The sequence below is a fragment of the Pinus tabuliformis genome, chromosome 2_2 (genome assembly GCF_031772625.1).
Source record: "Pinus tabuliformis cultivar Carrire ecotype Pingquan chromosome 2_2, CPIR1, whole genome shotgun sequence".
NCBI lineage: Eukaryota > Viridiplantae > Streptophyta > Pinopsida > Pinales > Pinaceae > Pinus > Pinus tabuliformis.
Window position 1 is genome coordinate 673,410,500 of NC_142300.1, and position 27,627 is coordinate 673,438,126.

Genomic DNA, 27,627 nt, shown 5'->3' on the forward strand with positions numbered 1-27,627 from the left:
AAATATTTCAGCAAGATCGATCTGAAGTCAGGATATCACCAGGTACCAATCGAACCCTCAGATGTGTGGAAGACTGCCTTCAAATCCAAGGAGGGCCTCTTCGAATGGTTGGTCATGCCTTTCGGATTGACGAATGCTCCTGCAACCTTTATGAGGCTAATGGATGACATCTTGCGGCCATTCACCAACTCCTTTGTAGTAGTATACTTGGATGACATTCTGATCTTCAGCCAGAGTTGGGAAGAGCACCTCCACCACATCCGACAGGTTCTCCAAACACTGCAGCAACACAAGCTATGTGCCAATTTGGAGAAATGCACTTTTGGCATGACCGAGGTTCAGTATCTGGGATACATCATTGATGAACAGGGGGTGCATGTCAATCCAGCCAAGGTCCAAGTCATTCGGGATTGGCCCTCTCCAACCACTCTAACAGAGCTCCGCAGCTTTCTAGGTCTTGCCAACTTCTACCGCAGGTTTGTGTTGGGGTTTTCTCATATTTCTTGGCCCTTGAGTCAAGTCACCAAGGGCGGGGCCAAAGAAAAATTCTTTTGGTCTGAATCTCAACAGAAGGCATTCAGGGAGTTGAAGGATCGCCTCTGCATGACACCAGTGCTCGCGTTACCAGATTTACAACAACCATTTGAGGTCGAGACAGATGCCTCTGACTATGCTATTGGGGCAGTCCTTATTCAACATGGACATCCAGTGGCATATCACAGTGAAACACTTTCAGACATAGTCCAGAAGTACCCCACTTATGATAAAGAGATGTATTCCATTGTACAGGCCTGCCGACAATGGAAGAATTACATTTTGGGGAAGGAAACGGTCATCCACACAGACCACCGACCCCTGCAGTTCATACAGACCCAAGGGAAATTGCAGAATGATCGCCATCAGAAGTGGTCTACATACCTGCAACAGTTTCACTTGAATATCAAGTATAAAAAGGGCAGCACCAATAATGTTGCAGATTGCCTCAGTCGACCATCGATCATGGCGCTGACCACTGTGCTCAACTCTTGTGGGCACGAGACTTCTGATTGGCCACTTCTCTACAAAAGCAACCTAGAATTCGGCCACACATACTAGACACTCTTGGAGGGTCGGCATGTTGCAGATTTTCACCTCCAGGATGCCCTATTATGCCACCTCGGTCACCTTTGTGTTCCTTCAAGTGAGCGTGCCAAGATGATTTGGGAAGCACACTACAGTCGGGCGGCTGGGCATTTCGGGGTCGAGAAAACAGTGGCAGTACTGCAAAATTATTTCTATTGGCTGAATCTTCGACAGGATGTTGGGAAGTACATCCGATCATGTACTGCCTGTGCCATTGCCAAACCAACCATTAAGAAGCAAGGCCTCTATACCCCGTTGCCTACCCCTAGTCGACCTTGGGAATCCATCTCCATGGATTACATGTCAGGCCTTCCTTCCACTAAGCATGGAAATGACTGTGTTTTTGTGGTCGTCGACAGGTTCTCGAAGATGGCCATTATGGTGGCCTAAAAGAATAATATCACAGCAGAAGCCACTGTTAAACTCTTCTTTGAACGATTGTTGGTGCACTTTGGGATCCCACAGTCTATCATCTCAGATCGGGACAGTCGGTTTCTCAGCACATTTTGGTCCAGTCTCTGGTCAATGCTGGACACCAAACTCACGAAGTCCACAGCCTTCCATCCTCAAACTGATGGCCAGATAGAGGTTGTCAATAGGATGATTGTGCACATTCTGCGCATGTATAACTCAAAGCATCCACACACATGGGACGAGAGCCTCCCCTATGTTCAACACAGCTACAACCAAGCTTTTCACAGCTCCACTGGCCATAGCCCTTTTCAGGTGGGTTTGGGATTCCAGCCACTATGCCCCATTGATGTGGCCATGCCACTTGTAGCTACTCACATGAATTCAGCTCATGTCCAGTCCGAAATAGATAAGGCCACCAACTTCATTGAGCGCATCCAACATATTCGCCAGCAGGTCCATGACATTATTGAGAAATCAAATGCCAAGTACAAGCAGTGACATGATCAACATTGGGTGCCACACAAGTTTCAGGTGGGCGACAAAGTCTGGTTGCATTTGCAAAAGGAACGCGTTACTAGAGCCTATCGGAAATTGAGACCACTCCGATATGGTCCTTACACCATTACTAAGGCTATGGGAGACAATGCATTTGAGCTCAGCATTCCCCCATTCCTTGGCCTGCACCCAATGTTCAATGTGGACCGCCTTCGGCCATACTTTCCACCATTGCTAGACACATCCAACATTGCAGAATAGCTCAAACCCACAGAATTAAATCCAGATTGCATGGAACAAGCTGCAACTGATCGAATCATGGACACACAGATCAAGAACACTCGCCAACAGAATATCCAACTGTATCGAGTTGTCAAAGCAGGCCAACTCCTTCAGCAGGGCAAGTGGGTCACCAGGGAACAAGTTCAGCAGAAGTTTCCTCATCTCAAGGAGGAGCTCAACACAATGGGGACCATTGCTTCCTAAGGGGGGAGGAATGATCCAGGTGGATATTGGTGGCCACCTGCCAAGTCCACCTGGACCCCCACCATTGTCTTTCTCAGCATTTTCAGTTTCCTTAATTGTAGCACAACTTACTATTTTTAGCAGTTGTTCGGGTCCTGAACTTCCGGAGCCGTTTTGAGGCCCTAAACGACGTTTTTTGGGGAATCCGAGGCAACCTGGGTCCATTCCATGGACCCAGGTTGCCCGTTCCAACAATGATAGTGCTCAGATAGATCTTTCTAACGAGCTATTGTACGCGTCAAACGGAGATCATATGCCAAAGTTACGACCCCGGGAAGTTGATGTACCAATTTACCCCAAACGGGGCCCACAGTTTGGCGTTTCATCTCCTAGGGTTAGGTTTTGGAATGTTAAGGGCTTTTCCATTGTTTCTCAACAATAAATAGGCCTTCGAGCCTCATTGTAACACAGTTCAGAGGCATGTAGCCATCACATCTCTTCTCAGAGATAAGCTACCATCGCCCTAGCTGGTTTATTTCCATTTCTGGTTGTAAGCATATTTCAATATTTTCCATTAATGAAATGAAGTATTATTTCCGCTGCATCTTTGTGTATATGGTTATCTCTGTAATTTGTTGCGTTCCTGTTTAAATCCGGATCAGCATGAGGTCTATTTTGGAAAGAAACTTTTTAATCTCTAGGATGGCTTCAGTCCTATCCTCTACACCAAGCTCATGGAGCTCATATCTGTTCTTACTGTTAAGGAGGTGGATGAGCCGATTTTCATCCTCAGGTTGGTCTCCTAATTCCTCCCTTACTTTCTGGATAGCCTCAATGGCTACCTTCACCAATTTAGTTTTCTCAAATATAACTTGAATTGATGGCCAAATATCATTGACAGAGTCAATGATATTGGCCCAGAGCATCTCTTTAATCTGTCCTAGTGGCTTCTACAGTGTCACATATTTCTCTGGGACTTTGATCTTCCCACCCATCCTTAGGGCTTTCTGTGTTTCTTCTCTTTGCTGAATTTGGGCAAGTTTACAATCAGTTTCTAAGCTTGCCACTTTTTTCCTTTAATCTTTTGAGCTCTGTAGCTTGGATGGACATCTCCTGCATATTTTTTCAGTTGAAGTACCTGCTGCTGTAGTGGAGTCAATTGTAATTGGCAGTGTTGTGGTAGGTGGAGCTGTAGGTGCCAATGATGCTACCATTGTGGAAGGAACTGTTGTTGTTATTGTGGGGATGGAAGTTGTGGCCAGGTCACTTTCTTAGACTGAATCAAAGTGTCCAACTCCTTCTCTGTTTCTTTAAGTTGATCATTTAGCTTTAAGACTAGGTCCATAAGTGCTTCATGTCCTTTTTGTGCTTCTAGGACTTCCATTGTTTGAGGGTGATGCAACTGGGGAATTTTGAGCTGCTTATTCAGTGTAGCAATGTAATCATTCTTCTTTTTAATTAGCTTCTCTGTTGCTTTCACATCCTTGGGATCATGTCCCAATCCTATCACTAAGTCCTCTAAGGACTTGGTCCTTGTACCTTTGGCCTGTGAGGAGGCCTACTCTAATTGAAACTGATCTGACATATTGTTTAAAGAGTTCTCAATTGGTGGGCTACTATGGCTTTCCCTGTCAATGTAGAATAAATAATTTCGCCTGTTTTCTTATGCAGCTCAAGCTGGTCAATGGGATGTATATCCCTTGCCAGTACTTCAAAATCCACTCTTTTAAAGTATGATGCTGCCCTTGGCTACTGAGTGGTCGGCTTGATGAAGGTCATTTTCATTTCCCATGTTTAACATCACATGCTGCATAAGCCTTGTCCGATTGGTAGGGGTCAAATAATGTGCATAGATTTGGGATTTTAGCCTCTCATTCCTACCCTTTATTTCTTTGTATCTCTCTTTGATATCTTGGTCTTTATCTGCTGGCATTCTGAAAGAGGATACCCCAACACTTTGTTGTCTTTCCAACATCTGAGTGTGTGATGTGGAAAGTTCTAGGATGCCTCCAGATGGAGTGGCCTGCCTGCTCCCATCTCTTTTTGTGCTGGTAACCTCAGCTGTCTCCTCTGTATATTCATGTTTAGAGACATGATTCACTCTTTGCATCTTAGCCCGACTTTTCTCTACATAGGATTGTGATTTTGGTTTTTCTGAAGTAGTAGACCCTTCCGTGTTTCTCTTGAGGCTTTTCTCCTCATTTAGATAAGTTTGTAAGATTGGGGGGGTACTCATGGTGGCCTCTGGTCTGTCTGTTTTCTCTGATTGCTTTGGTATATCTAATTTCTCTGGTACCTCTGATAGATTAGGTGTTTCTGATTCTTCTTGTACCTGTGATTCTTCTGGCACCTACAAGAAAGAACCCTCATCAATCCGTTTCTCTAGATCAAGTAATGTGTTTTCCACAACAACTTCAATACTATCCCTATCCTTTAAAGTGTTTTCCACCCATTCAAATTGGTTGTCATATTTTTCTATTTCAGGGATGCAGTGATGAATATAGGGAGCCATCTTGTTTTTTTGTCTTCTGTTGCAGATGAAATCGAAGGGATCATATCTCCATATGAGTCTCTATTTTAGATTTAATCTTTGAAGGATTAGGTTTTCCTCCTTCTCAACTTCTCGACTATTACAAATAAAGGGACATAATTGGTCTTTGATCCTGAGCTGGGCCTTCTTTTTAGCTTTGACAAAATGTACCTCATCTGAATTGATTGTCTGTCTGTAGTACTCTAGAGCAAATAACCTCATTGGGAGGTATTTAGGTAGTTTTTATGGGGCCAGCTCACAGCCATAAATTCTAATCTCAGTGTGGTTTTGGTATAGGTACTAATCCCCTACTTTGGATTGTTTTGAGAGTTTCAGGATCCTCCTTATATCTGAACTAATTCTTGGAGGAGGGCTGCCTATCAGCATTATCACAATGGGATGTAAAAATAAGTCTATGAAGTTTGTATATGAAGATGGGGAGCCACATTTATGGATAAATGGAGTCCAAAAAATTACTGATCTAGGGTGACCTCTTGTGTCAATATTCTGGAGAGTAAATGGAAACTTATAATCTTGGTAGTATAGGAAAAGGTGATATAAAACAGAAGAATACTTGAAGACTTGCTCATTACTCATCCTAAGGAACTGGTCATGCATCCTATCAGCTATAAACTTGGCATAATCATAAATAACAGAAGGAGCTGTCCTTGAGTGTATATGGACATGAAAGCCAAGACGATCTCATCTATGTACTCACTCGTGGTATAACCTAGGACACTAGATATCGTTGCTACAATGTCTTGGCCAAATGGGGAATATATGGTATACACATATGGAGGAGGTTCTTTGGGGGCATAATTTTCTTCTACAATGAATGTTTGGATTATTTGGGCAAATCTTGCAGGGCTGAGCTTGGGAAATAAGTCCAACATGTCTCCAATGGAGAAAGGAGTCAAGTTTTTCCCTAGTTGAAGTTGCAACATGTCATTTATTGATTCAGAAGTGATGGTGAAAAATATGGTTTGGTAAGGGGACATCACTTCTTTTTGACTGGGGATATAGTTTGCATGGCAGTAATGGACAATTTATGTGAAAATGTGAACTTCAGGGAATTGGCACTTGGGCAAATTGGACTCCCAAAAACCAATTTTATCAACATGGTTCAGGTATTGGTCTCTGTATCAGCAGTAGAGTTTGAGAGGGGATTCATGGATAGAGGTGTCCTTTATCTAGAAATCCTTGTCTTCCAGGGGTAGATGGTCTAGGACTAGATGAGGAGTGGAAATAGGTCTCACATCCATGGAAATTGGGGTAGCCATTCTTAGTTCTTGTCAATTTGAGAATGGGGAATGGTGGTTCAGTAAAGAGTAGGTTTGAGTTGCTAGAGTTTCTTTAGTTAATTTTTTACTTTAACTAATAAAACTCAGCAACTGGTTCTGAAATTGCTAGGTTTTCCAATGAATTATGGCTTAAATACCTGCAATTAAGGAGAGGTGGCTCTAAACAGGGAAACTGGCAACTGCGAATGGTTGAAAAGGTTCTGAGTAGGCTAGAAAGCAAACTGGGTGCTTTGTGGCATCTTTAGGGTGCAATTGGATGTAGGTTGACGACTTTGACATTCGTAGGTGCGTGCATGAAGCATTACAGTTAAAAAAAAATGATAAAAACAAATGATTTGGGGCTTTTTGGCTTTATGCGTGAAAGTCAATTTTGGCGGGTATGGGTGAACAGTGGTCGTTTGTCGTATAGCCAGGTGAACAGTAGCTATTTTAGCATGTAGCGGGTGAGCGATAAGTGGTTTCCATCGCACCGCTTTTGGGCACTAGGTGGTATTGGGTGGAGGCCACCCAATTCCACACGTTGAATGACACGTAGCATTAGGGGCCCAGTGGAAAACAACTCTTTTTGGGTGGGTATTGTTCAGACGTCAGGCCCGTCCAAAATGGATGAGGGCCGTCAGATTTGGAGGGGAGCGATTGTGCGGTGATCGGGTAGTGGAGTTGGACGGAGGGTAGTGGGGTGGTGGACCGGCGAGTGATTAAGTGCGGTAGTTTTTAGTTAATGAGGGCTTAAGGCGGGGTTAAGGCGTCGAGGTCATTAGCGGAGGGTTTAATTCGGTTTTTGAATAACTTAATCACAGATCGATTAGTTAGTGGGTTTGTCGATGTTTGGGTAGAAAATTATAGTTTATATTTTAAACTAGGGTACATGGCTAGTTAATATTGTGGGAGTTAAATATATACGGGAAAAGGGTTTTTATTTGGGATTTACTAAATAAATTAGTAATTAGTAAAATGAGTAGAAAGGGGCACAATACCCTAAGCATATGATATTTCATGTTTTAATGTTTTTCTGATGATAACATAAAAACTTAGGATATAGTGCTTTCATGGGTTTTTAATATGAAACTAATTTATGTGGGGGAATAAAAACTTTTCCTAAGTAAAAGTAATTTAACCTTAGGAAAAGAGTATTATTAGGGATAATGAATGAATTGAAGGGGGAGATGAATTTTTATAAGGGGTTTTTAGTACTTATTACCTATAAGTCGTTGAGCCGAGGGTCCGGTCCCTCCAAAACTCAGAGAAATGCTCTGAGCCTCATTGACTTAGGGTTTTTAAGTACTTTGAACTTTATTGCGGGAAATTAGTTAAGCAAAAGGTGAAATGAATGAGGGAAGTTAATTAATTTACTTTGATATCCATCCTCATGCTTGAATGCCCATTCATATTTGGAACTTTTATGATGAGAATAATAAGTATTCTTTTGTCTTAATCAATCATCATACGGGAAAAGGGTTTTTATTGGGGATTTAATAAATAAATTAGTAATTAATAAAATGAGAGGAAAGGGGCACAATACCCTAAGCATATGATATTTCATTTTTAATGTTTTTTGATAATAACATAAAATCTTAGGATATAGTGCTTTCATGGGTTTTTAATATGAAAATGATTTATGTGGGGGAATAAAAACTTTTCCTAAGTAAAAGTAATTTAACCTTAGGAAAAGAGTATTATTAGGGATAATGAATGAATTGAAGGGGGAGATGAATTTCTATAAGGGGGTTTTAGTACTTATTACCTATAAGTCGTTGAGCCGAGGGTCCGGTCCCTCCAAAATTTAGAGAAATGCTCTGAGCCTCATTGACTTAGGGTTTTTAAGTACTTTGAACTTTATTGCAGGAAATTAGTTAAGTAAAAGGTGAAATGGATGAGGGAAGTTAATTAATTTACTTTGATATCCATCCTCATGCTTGAATGCCCATTCATATTTGGAACTTTTATGATGAGAATAATAAGTATTCTTTCGTCTTAATCAATCATCATACTTCTGCAACCTTTCTTCTACTTACCCACCTACTCATCCTACCATTTTTACTTCTCTTTATTAGGGTGCATTTGAGCTAGCAAACCCTTATCAAAATTTTTCTTTCTCTTTATAATAGTAAACTAACTAAATCAAACCTTATTACATCCAAGGGCTTAGGTTAAACAATTGAGCTCCTTTTATTTACTCTACCTATCTAATGATCTGCCAAGATTAAACATTTTGTTTAGATTTTATTCTCTAGCTATCAACATGAACTAGCCAAGTTTAAACATTTTGACTATCATGGATTGTGGCAAAGATTACAAACTACACACAATCACTTGTTATGCACAAGAAGTCAATAGTAGTGGCATTTTGGCTTGCTCACTTTCATGGTCTTTTTTCTTTTCTCGGGGTTCATATTTTTCACTTTTTTGGACCTTTTCTTATTCTTTTTGTCCTTTGATTTTTCTTTTAGTACATACCCTCTTTACATTTTTTAATTTTTTGAATATGGAAAACATTTGCAGAAAGCAAAGGTATGTACATATTACAAGTTTAATCTCAGACATTCAAAAATTATGACTCCTATTGGTATAGGAACCTAACAGTGGCTCCACTTGGGGATGGCATTTCCTGGTGAAATGTCAAGAACTTTGTAGACCAATGGCCTTCTGAATTGCTGTGATGTTACCCTGTAACTTTTCCTTTTCATGTTTCTGCATTATTACTATTTATGACAGTAAACCTTTTTGAAGCTTAGGGCCTTCTCTTTGGGCTTCAACTTCAAAAATCACCATCCACTCAACTCTAGACTTTTGAAAAATAAAGTATGTACAGATGATCAATGAAATCAGTAATTAGGTTCAATATAGTGTTTGAGAATTTGACCATTCAATGGTCCTCCTTCTACTTCTGTGCTATCCATTTCTCTGAGAAAGAAAGCATTATTACCTCTGAAAGCATAAATGATATATGGGCCTTTCCATAGGAAATCAAATTTCCCATGTTTACCTTTATCTTCTCTCCTTGAATGGCATTTTAGAATTTTTTCCCCTTGGTAAAAATCTTCTGCCTTATACCTTTTATCAAAAGTCTTCTTGATCCTTTCCTGCACAACTTGAGATTTGATGTACACTTCTTCCTTGGTCTACTGTAAGTGAACTGTGGGTTGATTCTTCTTTGGATGTCATTTGGTTCAACCTGCAACTCTTGGAGCAGCTTCATCACTGGTGTTCCCAAGGAATATGGGAAAACAACTTCCATTCCATAAACTAATTGATAAGGACTAGTACCAATGGATTTCTTTATGGTTAGCCTGTCTGCCCATAAGGAATTTACTAGCTTCTTGTTCCATGTTTTCTTGTTATCCTCTAGCAATTTTTGATGATATTTACGAGACTTTTGTTTGAGGACTCTGCTAGTCCATTTCCTTGAGGGTAATAAGCTATGGAGTGGCCCAGGGTTATATGATACTTATTACATAAATCAATCATTCTCCTAGATTTGAAAGCTGCTGCATTATCAGTGATGATTTTGGTTGGGCACCTGAATCTTGATAGGATGTTGGCCTCAAGGAAGGTTATTATAATAGTGTCAGTGGCTTGCCTTGATGGTATGGCTTCTATCCATTTGTTAAACTAAACTGTAGTAGTGAGGATTCATTTGTGTTGGGCAGAGGAAGGTTGGTGGATTTCACCATTGAAGTCAAGACCCCATTGTTGAAAAGGTGCTTCAGCAGAGATTGGTTTTAAGGGCAGGGTTAAAAGCTTATTCTTTCCTTCAAAAATTTGACATTTATGACATGAGGTTACAAACTTCTTTACACCAGAAAAAAAAAGTAGGCCAATAGAAACCAGCTCTAAGAAGCTTGTCAGCAATGGTTTTCCAGTAAATATGTCCTCCACAGTCACTTGCATGAAATTCTTATAACACCTTGTCAGATTCTTCTTTCAATCAAAAGTTAAGAAGGATACCTTCATGATTCCTCCAAAATAAAACATTGTCAATTATGCAAAAATTTAAAGATTTCTTTTTTAAAAATCTGCATTTGGTTCTGGATAATTCAGGAGGAGCTTGTAGATTTTGTAAAACATAGATGATGTCAGCATACCATGGTGATTCAATAAAGGCCTGGCTAATTGGTGGAGTCACCATCTCCTCCCCATTATCCATTTCTGCAATAAAATTTATATCTAAGGCTTGATAGTTCGATTCAGCCATGAGCTTGGCTAACCTTGGACTTTGATTAACTCTGTTGGTTTGATTTCTAGGTCATTTTCTAATATAGTAGCAATCCATTTCCCTCTCTTTCCATCTAGACCATCCTGAGTTAAGATATCCTTGACTACTGAATTGGGGACATAGGCTATTATATGAGAATATAAAATGTAAACTCTAAAATCTTTGATAGCTTTGACCAAAGCAAAGGCTTTCTTTTCCATTATGTTGTATTTTAAAGGGGCATCTCTCAAGGCTTTGCTAAAAAAGGCAATAGGTTGTTCATAGCCCTCATCATTCTTTTGTAGTAGAACTGCAGCAATTGTGTGTTCTGAAGCAAAGGAAAATATAATGAAATCTCTATCAAACTTTGGACTGATCAGAACTGGTGTTTTTGTTAAGGCTAGCTTAATATCTTCAAAGGATTTCTTAGCCTCAATGGTCCATTTTATGGTCGAATCTTTTTTCAACATATTGTTTAATGACCTAATTAATTCTGCTAAGTTAGAAATAAATCTCCTAAGAAAGTTAATTTTCCCTAAAAAGGCTTGTAATTCCCTAATGCTCCTAGGATGTTGTATCTGTAAGATGGCTTCAATTCTTGTAGGATCTATTCGGATACCATCTTTAGAGATTATATGGCCTAATAACTTTCCCTCTTCTAACCCAAAAAAAGATATTTTGGGATTCAAAGAAATTCCTTACTTCCTGCATTTGATGAAAACCTGCCTTAGATGGTCTAAGTGTTGTTTATCAGATTTTGAGAATATAGTGATGTCATCTAAATATATTACTAGGAAGTCATGAATTTCCTTAGCAAAAGCTATGTCCATGGCTCTTTGGAAAGTGGATCCTTCATTCTTTAATCCAAAAGGCATCTTCACATACATGAGTGTGCCCTAAGGAGCAGTAAACACAGTTTTAGCCTGGTCATCTGCGTGAAGTTAAATCTGATTGTAACCAGAAAACCCATCCAATAATGAGATTCTGGTTGACCCTACTACCCTTTGTAAGATATGATCCATTTTAGGGAGAGGGTAATTGTCTTTGAGTGAAACTTTATTAAAATTCCTGAGATCATCACAAAGTCTGATCTCACTAGTTTTCTTCCTTGTTGGAACCAAATTTGAAACCCAATAAGATACAATAAAATACATTATCTTCATATTATTTTCATGATCTAGCTGAGGCGGGCATTCCCATGCTCAGCTTTGATAAATTCATTTTCATGTACATAGGACAGACAATCGTCTGTGTGCAGACTGATGATTCTGGTAGAGTCATCATCCCTTACTTTGGATGATTATCTGTGCAGCAATGATGTACATTTGATGTCTTTATTTTCTTGAATATATCGCAGCTCGGATGGATGAAATCAGATCCGGGGTCTTCAAAACTTGTTCAATCTTCACCCAAAAGTACAAGTCGATCCATGTGAAAAGATGTTATGATGTCGAACATGGAAGGACATCGCCTAATTACCAGCCAATGATGTGAGCTGTTAACAAGCGCGAGAGGAATCATCGATAATGATGATGACCCTCAAGGTACTACAGTACAATTCACGTGGTGTGAATACATGAGTTGATGTCGAACACCACGCAAAATCTTTCCGACGAAGGCCATTAGTGTAAACTTGTTGCCGGAAGTGAGAAACTTGCCATTGAGGCATGCAAGCTTCAAAGTACTGGAAGGGTTGTCCCTAGGTTGGCTTCTTGGATAATGAGCTGATGTCGACAAGAAGTAACCTGTCATAGGAGGGCATTAATGGATCCCACATCTATGACACGAAACAGAGCAAATGATTTTGTACAGGTGAAAACGATCTGATGATACAAGGTTCAGGGTGGCAGTCATGAAAGAATGAAGCGTGAAGGTGTTGTAGCGGATGAGACACAAGCTGGGTAGGTAAATTCTCTGAGCGACTTCTCTTGCATATATCGATGACACTGAAATGGATTGGTAGTGTTAACCCCAAAATTGGATGGTACGGTGGACCAATGGTGATATGACTGGTGAACGGAATAACCCAACCCGACTCAATCATGGTGATGGAGTGAAAGTGTCATGTTCAAGAGCGACCTGCTACCAATAAATTTTCTTCAAGTTTTCTTCCTAATTTTCCCCAGTCATTTCTGACCAGTACTTCTTTATTTTTGTCAAGCTTGAGGAGGATAACATATGCTTGTGCTATAATTTTCCCTTTGGGAAAACCCGTCCCTGTGTTTTAATGAGCCTAGCGACAGTGAAACTCTCTCTTGTCTGAATGGACAAGTTTGTCGTTATTTTTTTAACGCGTTTAACGACAAGGATAACTCAGTTCTTTTCAATTTTAGAGAGTCTGAAAAGAGATGGAAAGAAGAATCCAATATTACTTTTTCGTAATATAATCCCTTAAGTCGGAAAAAGTATAAAACAATGCGAAAGGGATGACTTTTCAATAGTTTTAATGAGCCGAACAAGACAAACGCTCGATCTTTTCGTGTAATAATCCCTCAGGTCCAAAAATATTAAAATCTAGAGGAGGGATAGCACTTCCAATAACGTTAACGAGCTGGAGAGGCCAATTTCTCAACAATATTTTCATATTTTATGAGTCAGATGAAAAGAGCTTAAAGGAGACTCATTTTTTGATGAACGAGTGATGTTTTCAGATAGTAGTTGGTTCTAGGTAAGGTTTGGAACTTTCTAATCGCGGCAGTGTAAAGAAGGTGGCTAATAGGATCACTCGTCGCAGTTGTTCCTCAAAAGGGGTAAACAATCAAATGGAGGCGAATGATCAGCTAAAACAGAGTGGTGGTGATGGTAAGAACACGACCAAGGCTCAAAAGTTGATGATAATCATTCACAATGGTTATTTACCGAAGGTGGGTTCATTTTTTAATGAGCTTAAACTCAGGTGGAACATATGCTCATCACTAGGTTTAATTTTTAATGAGCTTGAACTTTGGGTAAAACTGCTCGTCATAATGGTCATTAATATTGGATTCATCGTTAACACTATGTTCTTTTGACGGTCATACTACCTGTTCAATTGCTCCATCAAATTGATTAGAAATAAGGACATATGCTTGAAAACTGAGTTAAAAAAACAATTCCCTACTTAAATTACGTGAAAGGTAACTTAAAAATAGTTTTTACCCCTCATTTTACCATTTCATTTGGAGTTGTCACTGTTGGAGCTCTGGAGGTGTTTTCCCCTTTGATTTTCACTAGCTGATTTCGGGAGATTCTGTGGAAAATTTTTGGCACCGTCTGGACCAGGTAGGAGCTAAACCTGAGCTCTTCAATTGCATTCTTTCCTTTTTGGATTTTGAGCATGTTTTCTTGGTTTTCTGGGCCCCTGGGGTTTGAACAATTTGTTCTGCCCCCATCGCACTTAGTGTATATTGAAAGGAGCGATGCATCTTAAGCTAGCCACTGGCCAAAATGTATGCATCACATTGAGTACACATATAGGGTGCGATGGGCACAAGGAGGAAAACTTTTGCACTGATTTTTCATGGAAATTTTGCCTTTTTTTTGCCAAATCAGGACCCTGATTCTTCTCTTGTTTTTTTTTCAGAGATTCATCGGAGAAAAATGGTTGTTACATGGCGTGAACACGAGCATGAAGAAGAGGACATGGTTACCCTACATTATCCGGGTACACTAACTGCATTGCGGAACTGTGGCTTGCTTAAGTTCTTCCGGATTTCTAGCGTGAGGCAACAAATCAACTTGTTGCAATATTTCCTTGATGCATGGGATCCTACCAACCAAGTGTTCTAGATAAGAGGAAAATCCATCCCCATGACTGTTGAGGACATCTACTTTTTGACCGGTCTATCGAGGCATGGTGCCCCTCTCTCACTATAAGGTTCTACTCGTGGGGGTGAATTCGTGAGGGATTATATTCGCCGATACTGTAGGGAAGGATCTCAGCCGAGCAGGGATGGTAAGATCAGTATCCGAGATGTCACCGACCGGCCTTTGAGGACTATTTTATTCACCTTTGCTAGATTGGCTGGTAGCACGGCCCTTCACTTGGCCAACAGGTCCTATATGCAGTATGCCTTGGAATGTCTCGAACCCAAGGTATTCAACTGGTGTGATGCAGTACTTCCAGTTATCAAAGAACAACTTACCAAGGTGAAAAACGGAAGATCCAAGAACTTTGGCTATGGTTCTATTCTGACCGCTTTCGCCTTGGAGAAGATCCCACTGATGCAGCCACAGTACATTTCACTTGGCCTACCACCACCAACTGAGCCACGGATGCAGAGATGGGTTGAACTTATGGCCAGACATGTTGGTCAACCGTAGGTTTCATTCTTTGATGCCTTCTTTGAGTGGTTCAACTGTCAGCAGATGGTTTATGCTGAGTATCCATATGCTGGGATGGATTTCCGGGGTGACCCGGATTTGGTGCTGTCGGCTGGCGAGCAGTGGGGTGTCATAGGTAAAAATCTCTGACCATATCTCTGTTTATTGTTTTCATAATGTTCTTGTGCTTTTTAAATGTTTATCAAGACTAATCAAAACTCATGTGATTATGCAGATATTGGGCTAGTGCGACTAGCAACGCGTCTGAGAGGAGCAGCTGCCGTTCCAGTAGGAGAGGCTGTAGGGAGGGCCATTCTTCACGACCTAGATGTATCCGAGACCCTTGCAGTGTTGCAGGATCAGATCGAGGGTCTCACCCTTGGTATTTTAGATGTGAGGACCGATGAGCTGCCTCTGAGATTACAGCACCATACCAATAGTGTGCCGAGCCGATGGACCAGGCTCTTACGCATGATTGCACAGGTGGTGACTAGTTATCACGAGCACCATTAGATTAGGGTGCCCCCTTGCATTTTGAGTTTTTGGGTCATATGACCGATTTTGTCCTGGACACAGAACACTATGTACAAACTATAAATAGTTATATATATATTTTTGATTTTCGAAGCTTTATTTTGGTTAAGTTATATTATCCTGATGCAGTTTATTGATAAAATGCTTTCCTTTTACAAATGTTGCAAATGTCTATCTAACACATAATTTGCTAATGAATCGGTTAATGTGTTTAAGTTTCTGTAAATATGTTGATATTGAATAGAATCGAACTGTCTTTCCAAAATCTTGACCCTTAGGAACATGTGATATATAGTTGGATTTCAAATGGAATAGATGCCTGTAAGCTGTAGAATGACGAGCTGTGAGTCTAGCCTGACGACAAGTCAGCGTATGCCATGCGCGATGGCATCAGAGAGGAGTTCTATCAACGCGCTATATTCAACGATGTTGTTCGTTGATTGACCAATACACACCCCTCTGAAACTCACTAACTTGCCGCTTGGATCAAAGATGGCCCAAGCTGTAGAAGATAGGTTCCGCGTACTACGACTCACCCTGTCGGCATATCCAACAAATGATTCCAATGGGTTCGACATATGCAACAAAATTCAAAAGTGGATTACCAAAACGATCACTCTTAATGAAACAAAAATGTAACAAAAGCTTATGAATAGGTTACCATGACGAGTCAAGCATAGTAACACTTAAGGTACAACCTGTTTCGGGGTTGCGATAGTGTTATTCCGTCATAATCTACTAGCTCGTAGGCTCCTTTTTCTAATACTCGCTTAACATTATAGGGACCCATCCACAAAGACTGGAACTTACCTGCTCCCAATTTATCGGATTCCTTATCATAGAGCAAGACCACGTCACCTTCTGAGAAAACGTGGGGTTTGACATTCTTGTCAAATTGCACTTTGACTCATTTCTTATGTGCTTCGTTAGCCAAGGTGGTGTCATGACGAGTTTCTTCCACTTGGATTAATTCTAAGAAACGAGCCTCTTCCTCTGAAGTTCTGGGGAGGAGGTCAACTGCGAGCTTGAGAGACGAAATCTCACACTGAACTGGTAAGATTGATTCCAAGCCATACACCAGCTAAAAGGGTGTAAACCCAGTCGCATTTCTTACTAATGTCTGGTATGCCCACAAGGCTGAGTACATGATTAGGCGCCAACTCTGTTTATGGACTCCAATCATCCTTTGCAACATGCGTTTCAGGACTTTGTTGATCGCTTCAACTTGCCCATTCGCTTGCGGATAATACGGAGTAGAGCTGTCATGGGACAGTCCTAATTTGGTGGCCAATTCAACCATCATGTGATTTCGGAAATGTGATCCATGATCTGTGACTATAGCTTGTGGAACGCTGAACCTGGCGACTACATGATTGAAAAAGAAAAGAGCAGCCGTTTCGCCGCTATTGTTTAATGTAGGCAGCGCCTCGGCCCATTTCGTAAAATAGTCAACTGCGACTATGATATACCCATGCCCCCCGGCCGAGGTGGGGTTACATTGCATGAAATCTATGCCCCATTTGGAAAATGGCCCAACAGCAACTACTGGCTTCAGAGGCATGGGTGGTATTCTGGTTTTGCGGTCGAAGATTTGACAAGCATGGCAACTTCTGATTGCGGTTATGCAATCTTTGAACATTGTTGGCCAGAAATATCTTGCTCTTAAAATATTTTGTGTCATAGCATAACCAGATTGGTGCCCCCCACATGCGCATGAATGACAATCAATCAAGACTTTTTTGGCCTCCTCATGGGTGAGGCACCTCCGCAGAACAGTATCGACACCACGACGGTAAAGCATATCACCGTCGATCATGTAGTCTTTTACTTGGTATCGAGTACGTCGTTGTTCTGAGCGAGAGGTATTAGAACTATATGTTTGTGTTTGGAGATAAATGATTATATCTCCATACCATGGATTGCTTGAAGAGATCAAAAACAAAGATTCATCCACGATTGTTATTTTGGATGTTGAATCGTTGGACGACGATGGGAAATCACATAGTAACTCTGCAAAAACTAGAGCTTTCTTTGATTTGGATTTTATGAATTCTAGATCAAACTCTTGCAAAATTGCTATCCATTTTGAATATTTGCCCCCAAGCAACTGTCGCGACAAGATATAAGTCATGGGGTTGCAATATGACAAAATAGTAGTTTTTCAAAATAGAACATAGTCTTGAAATCTCTGTATTGCTTGAACGGTAGCGAGAGCTAGTTTTTCAACATATGAGTACTTGATTTATGTATCATTTAATTTTCGACTTAAATAATAAACAGGATGTTCGATTCCATTGTCTTCTTGAACTAAAACCATTGCGATGGCCGTATCTGCTGTAGCCATATATAGGTTAAAGTCTCTTTGATAATCAGGAGCGTACATTAATGATGCTTTTATTAGGGATTCCTTTAGAGCATCAAAGGAAGCTTGCGCGACCTAATCCCACTTGAAGGGTACTTATTTTTTCAAAAGACGCATATAAGATTTAGCAAGTTCGACATAATTTGGAATGAACCTCCTCAAAAAGTTTGCTTTCCTTTGGAGTTTCTGAATCTGAAGAAAATTTGAAGGTGGAGTCAAATCGATGATTGCCTGAACCTTACATGGGTCGAGAAATATTCCGTCCTTAGAAACTACAAATAGAAGTAAACGAACAAAACCGATGCAAAACACACACTTTTGCGGATTGAGTCTTATTTTGTAGTGTCCGCAACGTAGAAATATTGCTCTCAAATGCTGCAGATGATCGGTCCGCTTTCGCGACTGAGCTAGAAGATCGTTGAGGTATGGTTGAACGATGTTCTTGATGTCATGGAAGGCATAATTCATTGCCCTTTGAAATGTTGCCCCTGCGTTCTTTAAACCAAAAGGTAGCTTACGGTACGCGAATGTGCCCCACGGACATATAAATGTAGTCTTTGACTGGTCCTATGGGCAGATATTTATTTGATTATACCCGGAAAATCCATCCATAAATGAAAATATTTCGCATCCGGCGCATTCATCAATTATATGGTCGATGAAGGGTGTAGGGTAGTTTTCCTTTGGACAAACTTGGTTTACATCCCTGTAATCGACACACACTCTAATTGTTCCTTGATTTTTCATCACAGAAACAATGTTCGATACCTAATCGGTTAGAGGAACTGGGTAAATGAAACCAGCATGGAGAAGGTTTTCAACTTCTGCCTTGATGGCAGCGGCTTTCTTTGGGTGCACTTGCTAAAGCCGTTGTCTTACTGGTTTGACATTTGGATACATCTTAATTTCATGTTCAACTATGCTCGATTCGATGCCTGGCATTTCTTTATATGACCATGCAAATACATCTCTGAACTCGCAAAAGAGAACGTAATATATTTCAAGTTCTAAAGAAGAACAAGATTTGCCAGCATGAATATTTTCTACAACATCTGGTTTAGTCGAGATATTTATGGCGATAGTTTCTTCAATATTAGATAGATTTAGCTCGGAATCCACCGTGTTTATAGTATTTGATATAAAATAAAAAATTGATGGATGATTAAGGTCACTGGAGTAATCTTTGTTGTAACCCGGAAGATGGGAACGATGGTGGTAATCTTCCCATGGTGCCCCCTGTATGTTCATTGACTAAACAATTCCTTCGTCTGTAAAATGTACATGTGACCAAGGATTTGAAGAGGTACCATACTCCTTAGACTTATCTACCCAAACGCTTGATGAGCGTTCATTGGGGTTTGCCTCCCATCCCGAGAACATTGATTGCTACAATATTTCTATTGGGCTTGGAGGCAACACCTAGTGACGATCCATGCTAATATCATGTTTAGAAATCTTCTGAATGGAAGATACCATATTGCAGGTTCCGACCGTTGCCACTTCTACCAAGTTGTTTGGAGGCGATAGGGCAAAAGTACCCATCAATGTAGGGTCTTTTAGTAGGCCTACTCCGATATTTTGAAGTGATTGAGAGCTTCCGTGGATCATTGGGATGCTTCCCGTAACTTGTGAATTGTTGGGGAGAAATGTCTATTGGTCGAAAATTGTAATTCCCCCTTGGAAGGGAAATGCAATCTTTCTGAAGTATGTCGACACAACGACAACCATAGCATAAATCCAGGGCCTTCCTAGTAGGATGTTGTAATCGAGGTTTCCATCGATAACTTCCAAATCAATTTCTACTGTTTTTCCCCCTAGTTCAACTTGCAAGTTACCTAAAATCCCGTATGGAGTGTATGTTCATCCATAAAATGCTTTTAACGTCATTGACGATCGTGACAAGGGTGGTGAGCCTAAAGTTTTCCAGCAATTCATTGACATAATACATGTAGATGCCCCCTCATCAATAATTGTTCGATGAGCAGTTTTGTTGAGGGCTTTCACTTGACTGAGGAAAGCGAGCTGAGCTGGTCACTGAGGTTCATATCCTTTATGATTAAAGGCCATAAGGTTGGAATCCGTTGGGTCAATCCCACCTATTGTTGATAATAGAGCCTGCTTTTGGGAGGGGCAATTTTGCAGTACCTCAAGTGTCGACATAGCGGACGGCGATTGGGCCAGGTCCTCTACTATATTATAATTATGTGCTACTCTGGCACGAGGATTAAATGTCGATTTGTGTACAACTCCCTTTGGTGGCTTTATCGTTAGCTCAAGAATGATGGGTGGCACAACTTTGGTCGAAGTTGTTGTCGAACTACTAGGTTGATCAATAGCCTTGTTGTTCGACAGCTATGGATTCATGTAATCTTTATTCCTTGTCGATATCAAAGCATAAGGATTTGGGATGGGGAAGCATTGTTGCTAGCAACCTGATTGGTTCCTGGTTTTGGAAATGGATCAGTCAATACTGCTGAGGTTTTTGAATTCTTGAAGAATTTCTTAACTTCAGCTTTATATGTACAATCTCTCGTCTAATGATCCTCATCGCATATGAGGCATGACTGAGTAGGTTCCTTTTGCCTAGAAGGGTTTGCAGAAGATTTTTCATGAGACGTATCATCCTGTTTTTTCTTTTTGCTCTTCCCTTTCTTCTTGCCTCCTGGTTGCTTCGGTTCATTGCCTTTGTCAGTTGACACAACATTAACCTCTGAGGCTAGAATTTCTTCATTTGCATTTTGATCAGAAATATTATGGGCTTTCTTCGATGTAGCCTTTGTCGATTTCATGCTCATCGTACCTATCATGATGTTGCGGCATGAGAGTCTTTGTTTTGTTTAGGAGGAGGAGGAATGAAAAATTTTGGTCTTGGAGCATCAGGGATTTTGTCATAGAGTGTGCCAGACTGAGTATAGATCAAGTCTAGATATTGCACACGAGCAATCACCTACTCTTTAGTGACAACCCCTCCCTTCACCACATCTTCTGTTATAGAAGGTAACAAAGACTTAATAAACCATTTAGCTAGTAGCTGATTAGGGACATATGTTTTTACCATTCTACGACAACATCGCCATTCATGAATATGATCGGGTATGTGAGTGGCTGTCGTTTGCTTGAAATTGGTAAGAAGCTCTGTTCCTGTTTCATACCTTATTGGTAATTGAAAATGGGTTAAAAAGGTTGTGGCAAGGGCACTGAAGTTATCAAATGAAGCTCTAGGCAATTCTATGTACCATTTCGTTGCCAGACTAGTTAACATTCGCTGAAAAAGGCAAAGCCGAATCGAATCATCATTGAGAGTGTTGGATGAACACCACTGATGAAAGGTTATCACATGATTCGACGGGTCTTCACCTGGATTTCCATTAAATTTAGGAATATCTTATGGAAGTTTATGAGGAATCGCCGACCACCAAGGGGCATAATTGATTGGATCGTTCGTTAGCCGATTTAGATCTGGTAACTCTAGAGTCGCCACGGAGGGCAACTGTTGATTTAGGTTCGGCGAAGCGTATCCAGGATAAGATGGGATCGCCTGAGCAGTGGGTCTTTACATACCAGAATAATGCATTTGATGCTGATAACTTTGATAAGGTGGTTGGGCATAACCAATTTGAGACGATTGGTGATAACTATTTTGAATATATGGCTGCCCATTACCTGCAAAGTTTTGCTACTCAGGTCCTTGGTAAGCTTTTTGGAATTGCGATTGTTGATGTTGGAATAGCCATGGTTGTGAAACCATTTGCTATTGCCCAATACTGGACATTTGACCAAGATGTGGGGTAATAGTACTCGTTTGAGCCTGAGTCGCTCCAGTTAAGGAGACACTAACTGGCGATTGCAGTTGTGTCGTAGAGACAAGCGGCTGTTGTACAATGACCTGAGAAACTTGAGGTTGGCATAAAACAGGCAATGCCTGTACTTGCGACACTGTCACAATAGCTGGTGTATTGGGGATATTCGACATAGGTAGACTCGGTTGCATTGAGTATACAACTCTTGGTTGTTGAGGCAGTCTTGGCACCCAATCGCTGGATGTGATTCCAATTTGACTTGAATTTGGTTGTGAACTCTCATATGGTTGTTCTCTTGGAGGGAATAATGAAAGGGTGTAGTGCCCTCCATATGGCGGAAATTCAGTGTTCAAGGGGATGATTGGCCTTTGGAGACCAGACTGCCCAAATTGATATTGTTGTGAAGGATAAATTTGTTGAGATTCAACATAAGAGATTCCAGATACTATTTCGGATGAACAAACGGGAACAGACCATACTGTCGAAACAATCCCTGGGTGGACTCCTTCTAGCGGTTGAGAGCTAGTTGGGATAGATGGTATACCAGCGAACATCATCGGAGTGGTGGCAGGAGGTTCTGCTACCGCTGTATCAGATGAGACAGTCCTAGATGTCGATGGTTGTCCAAGCACATCGAGTCTATCCAAAATACTTCCCAATGATTCTACAGGAACATGCGATGAAGGGGTATTAACTTCTAAAGTAGAAGGATATAGGTGGATCCTAGTCCCAAAATGTGATGGAATACTGGATGGGAGATCCTTCGTAATCTCTTCTATAGCAATCAATCCGGGTGGAAGAGGCAGACCGTCAGGTCCGTAAAATATTTCTGGTTTCGAAGAAGGTATATATTCTGCAGTGACAAATGCAGGAGGGGTAACACCTTCTGAATCAATTCCAGATGGAGCTGGTTCAAGAATCGAAGTGTTTACTATTACACTAGGATCAGTTCCAATGTCCTCTTGTAACTGCGGAACTTCTTCTGTAGAGGCAGGGATACCAGAAATGGTTGGAGTAACCGGAGTCTCAGAGGATGTTGAAACACAAGTTTCAAACAAACCAGGAGACTTTGACCCAGTTAAACGAGTTCGCTTGGCCCGGAATGGTTTCGTTTCTGGAGTCAAAGACAGTTGACTCGTCAGTCTCCGCGAACGATGGGGTTTTGATTGAATTTCTTCCACGATTGCAGATTATTTGATCAACTCAAAATAAGAGGGGAAAATGTTATTCCGTATTAAATGAATTTTAGATGCTTTGACACAACTTTCTTTTACACTTTTTAAGAATCGAGAAAAAGCTAAAGATGACTCTAGTCGCCTTTGATTTTTAATGAGCCTAAAGTGACAAGTGCTCAGATGGACCTTTTCCTTTAAGGAGTCTGAAAAGGAATGAAAGGGACTACTCTGGAAATCTAGACAGAGGGATTACCAAACCAATCGCAAAACTGCAGAATACTTTTTACGATATAGCAGTCAATCTTCCTGAATGCTGTGTTCAGTGCATTGTGATCGATAGGGCGGCAGACACAGATTCCTAAGGATAAAGGATATAGCATATTTTGGTCTCCCAATATATACTCGACGATACGTGGGAGCACAAGTCTGTAATAGCACTTGTCATCTCAAAGAGGAGGAATCACCCAACCTACGATGAAAGCGATAGTTACCAGGCTTTACGACGTCGGAAAACGTCTCTAGCCTAGACTTCTAGATGTTGTGTGTTAGGTTCCAAAGCGTTTTTATGTTCATTGAATTTATTTTATAGTTGATCTTTCTTAAGAAGTTTGCCTTTAAGGTTCACCGTGTGATGTAGATATACAATTCCTAAAATGCAATTTAAGATGATAAACAGTCGTTTAATCTTCTTTTTGCAATGAAAATCCTTGCTACTAAGGAAAGAGAAATGAAATCCTTTCAACATAGAGTAGAAAGCACACACTAGATGCATTGTCCTAAATCAAAATCAACAAGCAGTATAAATGCAAATGCACATGCATTTATTTGTTTTTTCTTTCTTAATGTGTCAATGATAAAAAGAATGCTAAGTACAAATCTGAACTATTCCTTCTTTCAAAGTGATAGTACTAACGATTTTCTTTTCAAAAAAACGAAAAGGAGACAAGACGACACTTTGCAATTTTGAATTGAAAATTATTTTTGACACTTGAATTCAGATCAAATACAAGAGTAACAGTATAATCGACTATCAAGAACAATAGGATTCTTTTCTTTGACTAAAAATGACATGTGCGACACTTCCAAATCGAAAGATGACAGTTCGATTAAGCTACTTCTTTGTAAAAGAGAACTGTAAATGGCGCACAATACATAAAAACATTCACAATTCTTTGTACAATGGAGATTGGATGATGCATGAAATGGGGTTTTAAAAGTGGTCTACTGATCACAGACAACAAAACTCCTAAATAAAACTGAAGATAGTGAAGAAAAAACCAGAATCTGGAGGCAGATCTAGTCTTGTCTGATCATCGCACCTATAACACAGGGAAATAGGGATGCATCCCACCTACTGCACACGGGAGGTGCAATGCATCTAGATTGCCAAGAAGACAAGGTGCGATGGTCCAGGGATGAGACTTTAACTTGGTTTTTGGTCATAGTTTGCAGTTTAGTTCAGGGATTTAGGCCGAGCAAATGATAGTCAGTAACTACAAAGTACAGGGGTTGATCTAATGAGGTTACTCAAGCTACCTCTAGGGCACTTAGGATGTTTGCAAGTCAATTGTTTAGTTCATAAACAAACCCGAAGATTTACTGAAGCAACATTGATCTACTTTGCACTTGCATAGCAAATGCAGTTCGAAGGCTAGCTAGCTTAACTTCAAGCTCCGTCTGTGGTTTATGAATCAAACAAATAGAGACAAGCAATCAAACTAATCGCTCCCCAGTGGAGTCGCCATTTTTTTACCAGGAAATCTAGTGTCTATTCAGAGCTGCTATCCCACTAAGACATGTAGCTATCTTAGAAACAAATAAATTAAAGTCACTTGTTTTTTGTTTACGAAAGAGAGATGAGAAAGAAGCAGAGAGTACCAACCTCAGTCTTCCGCTTGGCTCCTTGCTTGTTTCCTTTCCCCTTTGACAGAATCTTGCCACTGCTTCCTTACTTGTCCCGCTTCAAAGAGCACTTGTAGATTCACAGCAGCATAATACCATCAAAGCATAGAGATATTTCACTGTAAACAGTATAGGATCAGATATATATTGACCATACAAATGCATATACCAACACAATATTCAGAGATACACAAGAATATGGAGGAAAAATCAAATAGCTTTATTAGTAAAAGTAGTAGAAGAGAGGATTACAACCACTTGGTCTGACCCAACGCCATCCTCCCAGCTTGAAAGCCCTCTTCACCTCACACAAAGCAAGATCACCCAACAATGTCTTTAAAGAAACTAGCAGCACCTCTTTGCAAATTACCAAATTCCAACCTCTGGATCTCTGGGATGAGGGAGCCATTTATAGCTATTTGCAGGGGGGTGAGTCAGCTTCTAGGATTTTGATTAGTGTCATCTCTCTGATAGTTCTTGGTTCCACTTGGAGATTTCATGATCTCTTACTCATCCTTGGGTGAACTCAGGGAGGCAAGTGTCAAATGAGCAGCTTCTAGAAGATTCTCAGGTTTTCCACTTAGAAAACTGCTTGTTCCATTTGTCTTCTCTTGCTCATCGCACCCTACAGAAGGGATTTTCAATATGCATCGCAATTTTTGCATGTGGCAGGTGAGATGCATCGTACCCTTTGCACTGGGCAGTCTGTATGGTCCTGCTTTGACCAATTCTAAGTGGTTTTTCATGGAAAACTTCTGGGAGATGATGTAATCAGCTGACCTTGCTCCTTTAGGGTATGAAACAACACTTTTAGGGACTTAGAAGCCCTTGGTTTATGGACATATGTGATTGGGGCTGCAGTGCCCAAATATGTCTATAACAGAAATGTGTTGCTAGAGCAAGGATAATCCTTGTGGAAGGAGTTCAAGATCACATAGTCTCGAGTCTCCATGGGAAGGAGACACCGTTTTCAATGTGGAAAACATTGAAAGATCTATATTAGAATAGCAGTGATAAGGGGAAGCTGGCACTGAAATATAAGCTTCGGAAGATCAAGTGTGAAAAGGGTGACATGATCTCTACGTATCTGAACAAGCTCACCACATGCAGGGATGAGCTTGGAAGTGTAGGGATCACAACAGCTGATGATGACATAGTGAGTCTTATACTCCTCGGTCTTCCTAAGAGTTGGCATAGCTACCAGGACTCGGTTAATAGAAGAGAGAAACTCCCTGATTGGGAATGAATTTGGTTGGATTTGATGCAGGAGGAGATAAGAAGAAGCAATAGAGATGGTTCTTCATCCATGGAGGATGAAGAAAACTGTGCCTTAGCAAGTAAGGTGAAGAAGGGGAAGGAGAAGGTTTCTCATTCCGAATCTAGTTCTTCCCATGGTGGGAAGAAGTTTGAGAAATCGAAAGTGCGATGCTTTTGTTGTCATGAGGCGGGCCATTTTGCTACAAATTGTCCACTGAGGAAATCCAAGAAGGGATCCATGGAAGGATCAAAAGGTGAGTCACTAGCCTCACAATTCGAGTTGGATTTCACATTGTTCACATGCATGGTTTCATCCATGGTGGGAAGTGGTTGGTTTCTTAACAGTGGAGCTTCTTTCCACATGACCAACGATAAGAGTTTGTTTAGTACCTTGGAGGAGAAAGATCTCCAGATACTCATAGCAATGGGTAATGATGAAAAGTATAGTGTCTCAGGTGTAGGCACGGTTATTTTTCAGAGGAAGCATGTAGCTTGCCTTACCTTGACCGATGTAAAGTATGTACCAGGACTGAAGAGAAACTTCATGTCGATCGCGATGCTGGAAGACAAAGGCTATGATGTAGTCTTTAGTAAGGGAAAGGTTTTCCTTAGACACATCATTACTAGACAGGTGAAGCAGATCGGTTCACGGGTCAAGAACCTGTATGCTCTTGAGGTTCAAGGTGCATCCAAAGCCTTGAGCAGCAAGGCAACTGATGGAGACTTGGTGGTTGAGAGGGAGAGTACATTACCTCTCAATATGCAGTGCCATAAGAAGTCTCAGATGATTGTGGAGGAGCCATGATTAGTGAAACAACTTTAGAAGGTTGTGAAGTAGCCACAACTAGAGAAGCTGAGAGGAGATCGAGTAGAGACATCTACTCATGCAGAGACCTCCAGTAGGGGGGAACTTCGAGCCAGGTGGGTAGAGGGATCACATGCAGCCATACCTCTAGGTAGGAGGTGAGGCGATGTGGAGTGATCGTCCCACGAAGGCTAGGGGTAGGATCCTTGAGGTACCCAACCTCTTTGATTCGATTTTGCTACAATAGCCCCGATGAGGAGTAACAGGACTGACTAATTGGGTAGAGACAGATGCGGATGGAGTGGTAGAGAGAGCTATAGTGCAGGAGTCCCAGGACTCTGTAGAGCTAGCAGGCTGCAACAATGCGAGAGGCACATGAGTGTCGCACCAGTGTAGGATGGCACAGAGAGGTGTGCAATGGTGCAAGATGCATGGAGTGTTGCAGCAACTCAGAGGTCAGAGAGGGAGCACTTGTCAGCAACAGGTATACCTTCAACATCAAAGTATGTTTCTAGCCCAACAGAGAGGTTAGTTGGGAGTTTTTTTTGTTCTGAGAGTTGCTGGAGCAACCACACTTGGTAGGAGTGTTGCATGCAAAACATTCCATAGGTACAAGATCAAGTTCGAGTTGAAGCCTTTCTTGTTGAGAGGAAGTGTTGAAAATGGCAACAAGAAATGCTAAAAATAGAAGTGATAAAAATAACACTACTAAAAATAGCAGTTTGAGTAACAGTGCTAGATTGGGCAATAGGGAATGAAAAATGGAAGTGCTAAAAATAGAATGCTATTTTTAGCAGTTCAGTATGGATTCCTATTTTAGTCAGTCCCTGGACTAGAAATAGGAAGTAAAATTCGAATTTGAACTTAACAACTATTCGAAAATAAATTAATTAATTCTCCATGTGTTAATTAATTGTGAAAAATCAAACATGAAGTCTATGTGAGGACATGCAATAGTTTCTCTATTA